The following is a 14,074-nucleotide window of genomic DNA, read 5'->3' as shown; positions in this document are numbered from 1 at the left end:
TACCTAAGCCAGAATTCTTTTTTCCACCTTAATTTCACAAACGTTCTGGAATGGTAATTAAGACACTCAAACCAAATGCAAACACTGGGAGTGGGGGAGATTTACCTCCCAAATCTGAGAAGTCTGAGCTGCATTCCTCTTGCTAATGAATTTAACAATAATCTCTGAATATATAAAATATCACCTTTTAACTGTCTCTGAAGTTATTGCAACCAGTATTCTCTCTGTGTATGTGAGACATGGCACAGAAACACTAAGTTTCTGTGTTTCAAATTTCAAACACTAAGTCAAGGAAGGGTACTACCCTGGCCCACCTCTCCCTTCCTCCAACCCACCCACCCCCCCACCCCCACCCCCACCCCCACCCCCACCCCCACCCCCAGTCATGACATTTGGAAGCACTGGCAGAAATGCAAAAGTAGCCTTGAGCTCCACCCCTCAAGATCTGCATACCTAGACTCAGGAGGGAAATGGCCATACAAACCAATGACCTAGCTAAGCATCTCATGTGCAACCTGGAGTTGCTCCCTATTCCCAAAATGCTTTTGCTGGGGAATTTTTAAGGCAATTGTTAAAGCCTAATGGAGTCTCCAAGAAAACATCTGAGACATGCTGATTGGTGAAACCTAAAAAGGCTGTGCACCTGAGGCTGCTCTTCACACTCTGGAATTCAAGATGGCACCTCCAGTTGGGTTCTGTCCATCACATTGGTAGTATATGGTTTACTCTATCTCCAAAATGCTTTCCCCTCTCCCACCTCTTTGCTGGTCCTATAACTAACCATCTAGCCTGAATTCAACTCCCTAAAAAATACTTTTCATCATGCTTCTTCTTGTTTAGAGAACTTCCATAGTCCTTTTCTGGAGAAACTCCCTCTGCCTCAATAATAGCCTATATTGATGACCCTATAATTGGTTTCCCAAACCAGCTCACTTAAAATAAAAGGGGACACTGTGAATAATTATGCTAGGACAAGAGCAGTAAACAGGACTGTCCAGGGAAAACTGGGACACAGAATCACCCCAACTCTAAGGCCTGGGAGGGAGAACACCCTGACTTATTTCCTTAACTGTACTATCTTTTTAACTGAACAGTTCCTAGCACAGCACCTGACATAACACAGGCACTCGATAATAAATATTTGTGGAACTGAATCTATAAAACAGGAGCTGTAAATGGTATCACAGATACTACTAACTGGAATGCATTTGCCTCCACAAAGGATCCTGTAGATCACTACAAATTAAAATCAGACCAGAAAAATCACTGGTTCTGATAGTCTATTTCATTTTCTTTCTACCCTGGACATTTTCAAATCTCTCACTAACAGTGATTTTGTGTATCTTAATAATTATTAATAGTACAGTCAGTCCTCTATAACTTCAGGTTCTGCATCTACAGATTAAATCAACCACGGATTGAAAATATGTGGGGGAAAAAATACAACTATTTTAAAAGTACAAACAAAAAAACAATAGAGTGGAACAACTACTCACATAGCATTTACACTGTATTAGTTATTAATATTATAAGTGATCTGGAGATGACTTAAAGTATATGGGAGGATGTGTGTAGGCTATATGCAAATACTATACCATTTCATAGCATTGACTTGAGCTTCCTTGGATTTTGGTATTTGAGAGGGGTCCTGGAACCAATCCCCCATGGATACCCAGAGATGACTGTGGTTACCATTACTGAGTCCTGCATTTGCTAAGTAGCCAAGGAACCTCAGCTACATTCTCTCAGCAGCCCTAATAAGGAAAGTGATAGTGTGCCTAGTCTCCAAGTGAAGAAATTGAGGCTCTGCAAGGATAGGTAATTCACTTGTGGTCACAGACTCTGCCCAAGGTCATTCCCTTCCATTGACCAGAAAACTCACCAACCAGAACATTTTAGTTCCAAAGCATTATTTTGTTTAAACCATTTCATGACCGAGACGAGGTGGCATAACATTCAGCATACTAAAAAAGCCATGAAATGGGCCATGCGTGCTCCAACTATACCACTGACTGTCAACTGCATTTGCTGTAACATAACGCAGATTCAAACTCAGGCAAGCAAGAAGACCCAGAAGAAAGCCAGCAAGACTGGATGATAACATACCACACAAGCCTTCTATGAGCAGAAAGCAGAAAGGCAGAAACTGGCATCCTCTTCTCCAACTTTCAAAGAAGTTTTGCTGGCCAGCCTTGCAAGTGGGAAACATAATTTCCTGAGCAATGCAAAGAAGGAAGTCCCTGCTTGCCTGAAGGGAGGTGAGGACAAGGCTGGGAGGAGGAAGAAGAGATTCTATTATTAAACAAGACAGATGAAAATTCCTTTTGAAAAAGGGAAGGGAACTTAGGCTATAAACTCCCTGAAAGTGGAGACTGAATCAACCCAGGGGTTGTCCCAAACTTCTCCAGCGTTTTGTCCACCTTATCTTTCTCAATGAAATTCCACACACAAAGTCTAGAAAATTTATCTCCCATAATGCTTTGATTTATGGTAATTTCAAACGAAAGATTTGGGTTTTTTTTTTAAATAAAATATAGATATTTAAAGTTCCCCCTCCAACCTACTCATTTTAAAGTATGTATAAATATCCCAAATCTGTAAGACTAGGCTCTCATGAGTACATTCCTCAAATTACTAGCTATCAAATATTTTACAGTAATACAATGGGTTGTTGACTCCTTTCTTAAAAAAAAAAATCAAGAAACTCACATACACTTACAAGAATCACTAACCAACTTATCATAAATACACTCCCAGGAAATTAACTGAGCATCTCAATCCCAACAAAGGGAAGGCTTTGTCTGCCAAACAAGACATTCTCTTCATTAATGCCTCCCTTGTATTGATTATACATGCTGTACAAACAGTGTTTCCACAAAGAGGAGCGAGGAGCAAAGTTTTGCTGCAGTCACTGAATTTAATAGTCACCCACTCCCTGCAGATTAAATTCTGCTCCTGGAAGCACATTCAGCCACCATAGATCTCAAAGGCTTTAAACCAAGCAAGGTGGGCATGGTGTTTCCTGCAGCTCTCAGCCATATAAACATTCAGTCTAAAAATGAACTGGGTTCTAAGAACAGCACGAAGTAACATTCTTTTTTTTTTTTTTTTTGAGACGGAGTCTTGCTCTGTCACCCAGGCTGGAGTGCAGCGGCATGATCTCGGCTCACTGCAAACTCTGCCTCCCAGGTTCACGCCATTCTCCTGCCTCAGCCTCTCCGAGTAGCTGGGACTACAGGCACCCGCCACCACGCCCGGCTAATTTTTTTGTATTTTTAGTAGAGACGGGGTTTCACTGTGGTCTCGATCTCCTGACCTCGTGATCTGCCCGCCTCGGCCTCCCAAAGTGCTGGGATTACAAGCGTGAGCCACCGCGCCCGGCCACGAAGTAACATTCTTATCTTCATCATGTATAAATTGCAAACAGCAGCTCACAGTCTCCAACCCTTCCCCCATTTCTGGTTCAAGGGCCCCCTTTTAGTCACATGGCTGTAGTCTACAGCCAATATTGCATGAAATGGAAGTAGGGTTTGGTTAAGATCGGTTTAGCAGTAGAAAACCAGATAGAGGTGTAAAAAAAAAATGTTTTCGCATATCTCCTGCATAAACACTGTTGTATGAGGTCTTACTAAACAGAAAATGAACACATGGCTGACTAGATTTGTCAGCCTCCCCAAGACCAAGTTCTGGCCAGTGGAATGGGAGCAGAAGTGATGGGGACCTCTTCTGGGCCTGATTCAGTAAGCTCAATGTCCTTATCCCCTCCAGCTAGATGCCAAAAAAGTAGACGACCTTCACACCGTGGCCTTGAAAGCCTATGTTAAAGATGGAAGATTCTCAACATGGAAGGAGCCTTGGTCCCTGAAACACCAAATGGAGGAGAGTTCCCCAACAAAGAACACCTACTCCAGGCTATTCACATCAGTGGGAAATAAGTTTTTCTTGTGTTCATTCACCAAGATTTTGGGGCTTATGTTACAGAAGTTCATGTTACCTTAAATAACACAGGCCATATGGAAAGTCCATCTATAAATATCAAAATTAGAGGCCCCACTGGATCTCAGGCTTGCTAGCATGTGCCTATCCATGAATTCCAATGCCTCATGTCATTCATGAGTTCTACTCTATTCTATACCTCTGCAACCACGGTTGTGGGGGCGGGGGCCTTTTACTGCAATTTTTGGTTTTAGAACAAGAATATCACGAGAGTAAGATGAAATTCCTCTATCAATGTTCAACAGGTATAAATTGAGCATCTATTATATGCCAGATCCTTCTCTTAGATGTTAAGGTACAGAGACATGTTTTCTGCCCCCTTATATAGGAGAAAACAGGAGACTCACAAATAAAAACTGTACTTCGAATACGCTGTGTTAAAACAGAAGCAGGTACAAGACACGAAATAATAGAATGCTGTTTTAGTCCCTTTTCACACTGCTGATAAAGACATACCCAAGACTGGGCAATTTACAGAAGAAAGAGATTTCATTAGCTTATAGTTCCACATGGCTGGGGAAACCTCACAATCACGGTGGAAGGCAAAGAGGAACAAGTCACATCTTACATGGATGGCAGCAGGCAAAGAGAGAGATTGGGCAGGGAAACTCCCCCTTATAGAACCATCAGATCTCATGAGACTTATTCACTATCACAAGAACAGCACAGGAAAGACCTGCCCCCATGGTTCAATTACCTCCCACGGGATCCCTCCCACAACACGTGGGAATTCAAGATGGATTTGGGTGAGGAAAATGTTACTACTTGTTTGGGGGAAGCTGGTTAAGAAAGTCATCACAGGGAAGATGACCTGGCAGGGGTGTGAAGGATTATAGTCATTCCGGTTGAGCTGGAGTGATGGTGGTGATGATGGTGGTAGTGGTGGGAGTGATGGTGGTGGTGGTGTGGCAGTGGTGGTGGTTTGGTAGTGGTAGAAACAGCAGCAGTAACAGCAGCAGCAACACATAGAAGGAAGAGAAAAGCATTTAAGAAAGAAAAAATCTTACTTGTAAAGAGGTTCAGGGGGACCAGCTATAAGAAACACTGTCACACCACATAAATAATCAGAAGAGATAATTACCTCTGCTGCTGCCACATTTCTCATATATGATCATAACCACAAGAAGCAATCATATCATTGCCAAGTTAAGGATAAAGCTGATGGTTGGATAATCCAGGCTTATGGAAAATGGTCAAGATTTCCTTTATTCCGGGGACCAGAATGAGACAGAGTGACCCTGTTATTTCTGACACATCTCAAGGTTAAAAAGGTTTATTTCGCTTTGTTTTTCCCAGTTATTGAATGTGATGCACACCCTTGCTTCAACAGCAACAGGGCAAAATGTAAACTCTGCTTTACAAAAGCAAACCTCTATTGAGCATTTCCTTTTTGTTTTTTGCAGTCACTGATACATGCTTTACAACTCTTATTTAATCCACACGACAACCCTGGCAGAGAAGGAAGAAGGTTACGATACTTACTTTACAGAGGAAGCAGCTGAAGCCCAGAGAGGGTGAGAAACTTGCCAGGGTCATGAAGCTTTAAATAAATGACATGAACCAGCTTTAAACCCAAACAGTCTGACCCCAGAGCTGAGTTGATCAGATGGGTAAGCCAAGGGGCAGGCATTACAGGCAGAAGGAACAGCAGTACAAAGGTGTCATGGATGGGGGAAATAGAACAGTTCCCTCTATATGGAGGGAACTACAAGAAGTCAGAGGAGAAAAGAATTCCCAATCTGGGTGTGGCTCAGGGGCAAGGAGACCAGTGAGGATCCTCTGTCCTAAGACTGGTAAGTGGGTGAGGGCTTGCTTGCATACAAAACTGTGAGGTTAGTACTCATGGTAGATTGCAGAAACACCCCAATTCCATATACCTTGGCACTGTGATTCTGCAGTGCCATCCTGGGAGGGCAGTCTGTCAGGAGCCTTGATCCTGGGCTTGGCCATGTGACTTGCTGTGGCCAATGGGATGGCAGCAAACATGGCGGGCTGCGGGTGAGAAAAGAACTTAAAAGCAGTTACATGAGTGGCTCAGCGGCTCTTGTACCTTTGCCAGATCCATGAGAATTTGCCTGGGCTACACCACTAGAGGAGGATGGGAGAGATACAGGAAGCTGAGACAAATCATCTCAGTCATTCCCCTCAGCCCAACCCATCCAGACACATGAGCAAGGCCAGCCAAAACCAGCAAAGCCCTCTGGCCAGCCCAGATGTGTGAACGACAAACACTTACTACTGTGTGTTACTGAGGTAGTTTGCTGGGCAGCATTGTGGTGGCAATAACTGATGAGTACTATTGCCATCATTACCATTTTACAAATGGGGAAAACAAGGCCCAGAGAAGGGAAGAAACAGGATCAAGATGACATGGCTAGCAAAAGCGGCAATCTGAAAGCAGGCAGTGGTGCCAAAGCCTTTGCCCTTGGCCATTTTCATGTGTTAAAACTTCTCTCAAGGAAGCAGCAAAAGCAGGATCTGTCTCAGCAGGAGGCAAAGCATGCTGCCTGGCTCCCAGGTGGGGCCGCTGGGCTGGGAGAAGGGGCTCTGGATATCCCGCTAAAATTGGCAGCATTCACCCTCTCCAGTCATTGATTTAGGTTGGCAGTGACGGAGACCATCTGCTCGCACTTCACGTCCTTGCCCTCCCCAGGAGCTCTGCAACACGCAGAGGGAGCTCGGCACACCTGAGCTTACCCCACCTGTCCCTGCACCGAACCGTCACAGCTCAGACCCTTCTCTCCAAAGATGCCTTCTGGGGCCAGCACCTGGAGCCAGCAGGGGCTTTCTCCCCAGCTGCGCTATTCCCCTCTGAATCTTCCCGGCTTGGCAGCCCCCTCCAGGAAGTCTGCAGCAATGTCTCCAGCACCTGCCTCTGCTCCCACCTTCCATCACCTCCCCTCCTTGTTTCCGGATTGCTTATGCCTGGCTCTGAGGTTATCCCATTTAGAGGTCGACTGTTCTGACAGCCAGCTGTATATGTCCCCTCTCCCCTCCCTGTAGGCCCTCCTCTAGCCAAGTAACGAATGACGGCTTGGCAAAGAAAGCACAAGCCCTTGCCAAAATAAAAGGTCTGTCGGAGCGGTTCTCAAGAGTTACTGTGTCTCTTAGCCCTCCTGCCTGGGGAACATTTCCTGCGAAGTTTCCATCTTTGTCGGACACCAGAATCCCAAATGTGATCACTGTAAATTTAGCACCTGGACTAGGTTTCTCAAAGTTGCACAGCACAGCTAGAATCCCTGAGGGTGCCTGTTTGATTCCAAGCCTCATCCTGGCCCTAATGAATTGTCTATCTGAGGGGGACCTCTGGATAAGTTTCCAAGTGATTGTCCCACTCCAGCATTTGAAAACAGCCTTTCTAATGTGCAGGACCATCCATCCTGGTCAAGTCATCAAGTAATTTACATGCATCATCTCACCTCCGCCTCACTTCAACTCTAGAAGCAGATACTATTTTGTTCCCATTTTAGATATGAGGAAACTGAGGCTTTGTGATGTTATATAACCCCTAGGTCACACGGCTAATACATGGCAATGTTAGACTTTGAACAAAGCTCAATCCCATACTCAAAACTCGCTCTGAAATACTCCTGCAATAAGTGACTTGAGTATTTCAGGACGCTGATGAAATTGGATATCTGCATTTGCTTGTCATGCTTCTCTATGATCCCTAAAACCATGGTGAATGGAAACACACAAATCAGACACCTGATTTTTGGGACATTCCTTCCACAGTCACTTTTGTTGAGTGAGTGGAGAATAACTACCATGTTTCCAGAATTTGAAGAATGACTTGCTGATGTCCCCAGTTCTCAAAATGTTTCTCTTGGAGTTGATTTTAAGTCCTATTCCAGCCTCACTTCCCACCCCGTGACAGAAGGTGGGGTGACTTACTAGTAAAAACAATGCTAGTAATCTTTATAACTCACCATCACAGAGATAATGCTTTCAATCACCTCCCACCTCATCTTATTTTTTTATAGCAAAGCATGAGACACAAAATAGGTAAATAATGAAACAATGGACAATTAAAGCTGAACTGCTAAGCAAATAATAACGGAGTGAAAGGAACAGCTACATTTGCTGAATGCTTGCCAAGGCCAATAACCTGTGTTAAGCTCTTTACACATATTATCTAATTTGGCCCTAAGTGATATGATCTCCATTTTGCAGATGAATAAACTTAAGGTGATAGAGGTTAAAGTAACTTGTCCAAAATCAAGCTGCTAGTTAATGGTACAGCTGTGACTCCAACCCACTCCTGAGTCACTCTGAAATCAATTGCTCTGAAAATACTTGCTATGCAAAGTGTGGTCCCCAGACAGGCAGCATCAACGTCACCCAGGAGCTTTTCAGAAATACAGACTCTCAGGCCACACCCCAGACCTATTAAATCAGGACCCAGTGAGTGCAGTTAAGTCTGAGAAGTGTTCATCTAGAACAGGGTTGCTTAGCCTCTGAACTACTGACATCATGTGCAGGGTAGTCTCTGCTGGGGGGGTGTGGGGGGTGCTGTCCCATGCAGTATCCCTGGCTTCTACCCACTAGATGCCAGTAGCAACTCTCACCCCTTTACAAGTCATAATGACCAAAAATGTCTCCAGCATTGCTAAACGTCCCCTGGGAAAGTGAAATAGCCCCCAGGTATAAGAGAACTGCTGGTGTCTATAACAGCGCTGTTCTGCCAGGCTGAATTTCTGGCATAAATCTGGGATTTGTGGGCAAAAATTACAGAAGCCAGTCTAATAGGTGTCTGTAAGCCAAAAAAGAGCCTCTGAGTTCCAAGGTCTGGGTTTGGCCACAGGTCTGTCACTGACATGCTCTGGTGACAGAATCACAGACTTGCACCTCTGCATTCAGCACCAGTGCAAGGCTGGACTCTGGCATGGCTTCCCCAAACCTTGCTGCCTATGAGGATCACCTGGGAGTCATTTTTAAAATATTGATTAAGGCTCCCCCCCAACTCCAACCACCCAAACTAAATCAGAACCTCCAAGTGGGGCCCCAGATGTTGCTTATTTTTCAAGACAGGGGGATGGGTGTCTCACTATGTTGCTCAGGCTGGTCTCCAACTCCTGGGCTCAAGGGATCCTCCCACCCCAGCCTCCCTAGTAGATGGGACTACAGGCACACACCACCCACCACATTCAGCCCCCGCTTTTTAAACAAGATCCTCAAAAGATCAAAATGTACCTAGGCCATGAACAGGCTTTTAGGAATCACTAGACGAGAACACTACCAGGGACCCTAAATTGTAGGATTTGACCTCCTGTGCCCCAGGCCTCCTCCCTACCCAGATGTGTCACTTACAGCTGACTTTGAAGTCACCAGACCCTAGAGAGTCCTCAGACTCCCAGGGCAGCCATCTAGCCCAGCACGGGCTGCCCACCCACTGCCACTGAGGTGACATCGAAGAAACGGGACTCAGCAGTGCCAGAGTCAGGAGTCTGGCATCTGGTTTTCTTAACACACATGCCACTGGGTCTGAGTCCACCTCAGTGAGAAGCCAGTGAGCTAATTACATTAACACAGCTCGACCAAGTTGGGCAAGGCAGGGCTGCTTCAGCCATGAGCAGTCGGGGAGAAATGGGACTTTTCTGCAGCTGCAAAACTACAGGAGGCACTGAAGTGGGTCCAGAGGAGCCCTTCCTCCCAGCCACCAACTCTGCCCACAGCAAGGCGCTGATGACACGGATGCTGCCCTGGGGGTGTGGGGTACACCCAGGTAAGACCTAGAGAGTGAGAATCATTGTCTTGACTGGAGCAAACTCAGTGGAATGTTCTCTGCAGAGCCAGCAAGAAAAGCTAACATTGACTGGGTGCGTCCAACTTTTGAGGCATTTTACATCTCATTTAACCAGCTTTCTGAGCCCAAACATACAAGGTTGAGCCCAAAAGCATTTTACCGTTTTTAATCAGGAATCTGCCTGATGACTTTTTTTCCTCTCCACATAAAATGTTCTTTTTCTCCCCTTAAGTCCTCATGCATTCATTCACAGCCTTTCCTTGGCTTCCGCTGGTCAGTTCCTGAAGCAATCCCTGGCCACAGAGAAAGCAAACGGGTCCTAACTGTGTCCAATGCTGATGTCCCACTGGTGGTGGCCAGAACTCCCAGGAAGATCAGGAAGCACCATCACAATCAGGAGAGCGGAGGTCAGCTTCCCAGTCCTGCAGGGCCTCTAGCGGACATGAGATACAGGGCCCAGGCACGGAAGGTCTCACTGGTCAAGTCCCAGTAAGAAGAGGAGCTCCCAAGTGAGAGAATGGAAAGACTTTTATTGTTGGCTACTTGAGGTGCACCAGGAGCTGTTCCAAGCATTTACATGGATTTGCTCTTTTATTCCTAAACATGCACACACTTTAGAAGGTTGGTATTAATTGCCAGCCCCAACATGCAGGTGTGCAATGAGGCTCTGATAGTGTTAATGATTTGTCCGAGGCCACACAGCCAGGCAGTGTGGGGTTAGAATGCAGATTTGGAGTTAGAATGCAGACATGCAATGCCACACACCACCCTGGCAATGTCTGAATGGGCATATTCCTCCCATCTAACAACAGTTCCTTCTCTCTTGTAACTAACACCTGTAATCACATTACCTGTTAATGACTTGTCCGAGGTCATACAGCCAGGCAGCGGCAGATCTGGGGTTAGAATAAAGACAGGCAATGTCACACACCACCCTGACGATGTCTGGATAGGCATATTCCTCCCATCTACCAACAGTTCCTTCTCTCTTGTAATGAGCACCTTTAATCACATTACCTGCATCTATACATTACCGTCTAACTAAATATCACGTAACACTTTGCTACACAAAGTGTGGCCTCAGGCCAGCAGCATCGGCATCACCTGAGAGCTTGTTAGAAAGGCCGAATCCCAGCTCTGCCCCACATCTACTGAATCCAGACCTGCACTTTAACCAGAACTCCAGGCGATTCCTATGCATGTGCAGATGTGAGGAGTGCTGATATGGCACTTTTCTTGCTGACTCAGTAGAAGGGCCTGCCTCTGAATTCTCCTCTCCTGGGTTCTGGGCCTCGGGAGTGTTTGGATTCTAACTGAAGATTTATAACTTTCCATTGTTAAAATTCTTTCATGAACTCTTTCCTGATGATGCCCCACACTGGTGTCTCTCTTAACTCAGTTTGCACTTGACAGTCTGAATTGCACCATGAGCTCCTTGGAACGTAGATCAGCTACCCAATTTAACACCTGGTGCTCTCTCCATCTGGATCACCTTGTTTCTCAGATGCGGGCAGTAGGGCTAGAAGTTAAGAGACTAATTGCAGAGGGAGTGGAGATAAATTGTCACTCACAGATCAACTGATTTCCTTCCAATTAAATTACTAGCAAGCTGAGGAGATGACTTTTTTTCCCCACAGCAACCAATGGGTACTCAGAAAAATGTACATCTTTATTAACTGAGTCATCTGGCCAATTATTATGTTCCTAGATTGTTCTAAAAGCCAAGCATTTAGAAGAAATAAGAGAAGAATCTGGGCACAATAGCTCACATCTATAATCCCAGCACTTTGGGTGGCCGAGGCAGGAGGATCACTTAAAGCCAGGAGTTCAAGACCAGCCTTGGCAATATAGCGAGACCACTGCCCTGCCACACCCCAGGTCCTTACAAAAAAATTTAAAAATTAGCCAGGCATGGTGGTACAGGTCTGTAGCCCCAGCTACTCAGGAGGTTGAGGCAGGAGGATCCCTTGAGCCCAGCAGTTCAAGGCTGCAGTGAGCTACGATCATGCCACTGCACTCCAGCCTGGGTGACAAAGTGAGACACTGTCCTGGAAAAAAAAAAAAGGAAAAAGGAAGAAATAAGGAAAGAACGGTTGAGGTCACACATGTGGTGACCTAAGTGACCTCTGTCCACTCATGTGCTGCTAGGGAAAGAGAAAGAGGTGAACTGTTTGCTCATAGCTGTGCCTTATCCTAAAATTGGCAAGGGCCATGTGTCTGATTAACAATTTCCACAGTGACTGAAGCCAGGGTTTACTGGATGGCACTTCTGATTTGCCAATGACTTTCTTTCTGCAAAGGCTCTCAGCCTCCCTGCCTTGCTAGAGAGAGGCTGACTCCTTCATTCAGCATCTGGTGGGTGGATCTGAAGGAGCTCACCATTTATAGACCATAACTCATGAGTTCATTTTCTCCAGGCTGACTATAAATACCAGGCCAGGCTCTTGGCTGAGCACTTTACCTGCATTATGGAATTTAATAATTACAAATCACAAATGCCAAGGAGGGTGCTCAGAGTGTCAGCTTGGGCTGATTTTGCAGGTCAAATGAGCATCTGTGAGCTAAGCGATTTGCCCAAGGTTAGAAATCTAGTAAGTGACTGGGCCAGGATTTGAAAATGACCACCAAATGCTAGGCCACATTTCCTAAGAGGGAGAAAAAGTACTTCAGATCCTGAACCTTCAGGGTTGGTGCCTCCCCAAAATTACCTAGCAAAATTAAGGTGTTTGCTTTCAGGGACCGGGAAGTGCCCTCTTGTGACTTCCTGATCCCAGGGCTCTACTATGTGTCCATCAAGGACACCCTCTAAAACCTGTCCCTCCCAGGAACTCCCAGGCAGCAGGTTGTACAGTCAAAGGCAAAAGAGACCTGGGCTTGTGGCCCAGCTGTGGAAACAAGGAAGGGGAGTCCTTCCTTGAGCATCTTGCTACTCCATTCCCAGACTCCAGTCTCATCTCTTATTCTAGAATGCTCTGAAAAGCTCTTCCACTTTTTTATAAGGCAGAAAAACTTAGAGACCCTCAGATTCTCAAGATCCTGAAGGACTCCGAAGGCATCATGAAGTGTCCTGAACAGCAGGTGCTGTTTGCCGTAAATGCTGAGCTAGCTGAGGTAGGGATAGAATCAAAGGGCTCCATCCATCCTCCTCACAACAAGGGCAGAGATCAAACCTGCCCTCCCACCCATGATCCTACAGAGATCAGAGCCTGGGGAACTTCCTCCCAGTTTATTCCCTGATGTCACCAGACTTACTTGCCAACCTACTGCAACAGTTCATTTCCACTACTCCGTTCTTATTTCTTTCACAGAATCAGATGCACTGAAAGCCAAAACTGTGGACACGCCCCACACCAAACCCAGGTCAAAACTGACCACTTTGGCATCCAACTATAACCCTCCCTTGCAAGGGATTTGCAACCCCTCTTCTAAGATAGATGTAGCTCCAAGAGAGCCAATGTCATCATCATCAGAGCACTGTGTTCATAAATCCCTTGCCTATTTGTTCCTCTCTTAGCTCATGTCATTCTTTCTGCCCATTTCACAGAGAAATACCAAACTAAAAAACAAATGTCTTGTGTTGGTAAACACCAAAGAGCAGAAGAAGTCAGAAGTTCATTTGCCTTCTTCCTTGCTCGTTCATTTCTAGTATCCTTGGTTCATTTTGTCCCCTGATTAGCTACATGGCTTAAAACAAATCATTTAAAATTCTCTGTGCCGCTCATCGCTAAGCTGGGACTAATAAATCTAAATTCTTACCTCCCAATGTAAAAAACAAGAGGCCACCAAACCCTTTGCAAGCACTGAGGCTGCCAGAGGAGAGGCAATATTATACGTTAAGAAAATAAAACGAGAGCTCAGATATAAGCTGCCAGGTATTAATGCAAAGTAATAAAACCAGGAAAAAGCCCAACAGCAACGTTTTATGGAGATGAAGCAAGAACTTCTCCCAGGAAGGGGGAGGCCAAGAACTGAGCTTCTAATCTAATAAATCAAAAGGGGAAAAAACAAACCATTAAAAAGGCCCAGCAAATGCATCTCAAAAGACAGCTACAGGGAAAAATAGAAGGAGCTTAAGGGTCACCCGGGGTGCCAGATTAAAAGTCCACAATCAAACACTGCAAAGCTGTGTGAATCTTACTTACCACCATCAAAAAAATACTGATGGAGCACTTCCCCCACTGAGCCCTGGGCCGGCTGTACCAGGTGCAGGGGGCTCAGAAAATGTTCCCAGAACCTGTGGGGGCAGTCCCATGGCCACAGGGTGCAGAAGGAGGACAGCAAGAGAACAGAGGGGCAGAATGAGGGAAGGTGGCACTGAGGACCGGAGGCAGC

The 14,074-nt window shown here is 45.6% G+C and overlaps 1 protein-coding gene across 2 annotated transcripts in view; it reads right to left on the bottom strand.

Annotated features, from left to right (window-relative positions):
* CHST11 (carbohydrate sulfotransferase 11) overlaps nucleotides 1–14,074 on the bottom strand; it is a 308,317-nt gene that overhangs the window by 250,835 nt on the left and 43,408 nt on the right. The gene's annotated exons all lie outside the window — the stretch shown is intronic.

Source organism: Symphalangus syndactylus, chromosome 13, assembly GCF_028878055.3.
Source record: "Symphalangus syndactylus isolate Jambi chromosome 13, NHGRI_mSymSyn1-v2.1_pri, whole genome shotgun sequence".
Taxonomy (NCBI): domain Eukaryota; kingdom Metazoa; phylum Chordata; class Mammalia; order Primates; family Hylobatidae; genus Symphalangus; species Symphalangus syndactylus.
Note: the sequence above shows the minus strand (reverse complement) of the source record. Positions and strands in the feature narration are given on the sequence as shown.